This window comes from Phalaenopsis equestris, unplaced genomic scaffold (assembly GCF_001263595.1).
Source record: "Phalaenopsis equestris unplaced genomic scaffold, ASM126359v1 Scaffold000772, whole genome shotgun sequence".
Classification (NCBI taxonomy): Eukaryota; Viridiplantae; Streptophyta; class Magnoliopsida; order Asparagales; family Orchidaceae; genus Phalaenopsis; species Phalaenopsis equestris.
The window spans coordinates 173,591-174,776 of NW_018165212.1; positions in this window are offsets into that span (position 1 = coordinate 173,591).

Here is a 1,186-nt window from a genome sequence, read left to right on the forward strand (position 1 = left end):
TAAAAAATTTTTTTTTTTTTCCCCCCCCCCCCCCCAAACTTAAATTTTTAAAAGATTTTTACATGAAGAGCTTTAAAAAGGAAGGGTAAAAGAAAGAATTAAATACATAAAAAAATTTATACCTCTTGGAGATTCTAATTATTGAACATAAATTTTGAAAATACTGTAGGTGGTAAAATGAAAACTATAAGGCTAAAAACATTAAATTGCACATAATACATATAAAATTTTTTGAGAAAGAGCTAATCACAAAGCAGAACAAAGTGCTGAAAATAACAACATAACTAAACTAAATTCTAAAAATGAAAACAGTCTTCCACATTACATTTTCACATAACATAAAAAATAAAGTCTAAACAACATCACAACACAAACAATACAATCACACGGTACAAACACAAATCACACGATCACACGGTACAAACACAAACAAACAAACAAAAAGATCACTAGTCAATATCATCTTTGTCTTCATCTACATCCAACTTCTTTTGCTGATATGGAGTAAATACAGGGTGAACTGGGAACGTAGCTGAATGTTCTCTCCTCAAGTATCTAACGAAAGTATCATCATAAGCAGTATCATACTCAATTTTTTGCCGAATCAAATCATCAGTGTGAGCATTTCTGACTTCCATAATATGCATCCTATAATCCATCCTCAAAATATCTCCCTATTGTATCATCATCTGATCCAAAAGTTCTTTGTTGTTGGGGTCACTAGAAGTAGGTCCATGAGAGGTAGAAGGAATATCCCTAGAAGTAGAAGGAATATCTCTAGCCTTACTGCCAGATCTCCAGTCAACATGAGATTCATATGTCTTGATGTTTGCAGGCCCAATAGGTCTCTGAGGCTCAATCCTATCCTCAACAGGTCTAAAATCAACTCCTTCCTGCTCACAAAGTGTGTAAGTAAGAGTAGGGTGTGCCAATCCACCAGAAGTCTCTCTCAGAGCAATAGATCGAGTGTTCATATAAATAATATAGCCCACATTTATGTCCATAACTTGCTGAATACAGTAGTTCAGGATGGCTCTATCTTTGGTCACCTCACTATGATGGTTCGTCGGAATCATTCTTCTAGAAATAAAATAATGTCAGACCTTAGATACTACATTTAAATTAGTATGAGGAAAGTTAACTTTAACTCCATTTTTTATTTTCCAAGCCCCTTTCTCACTAGTCA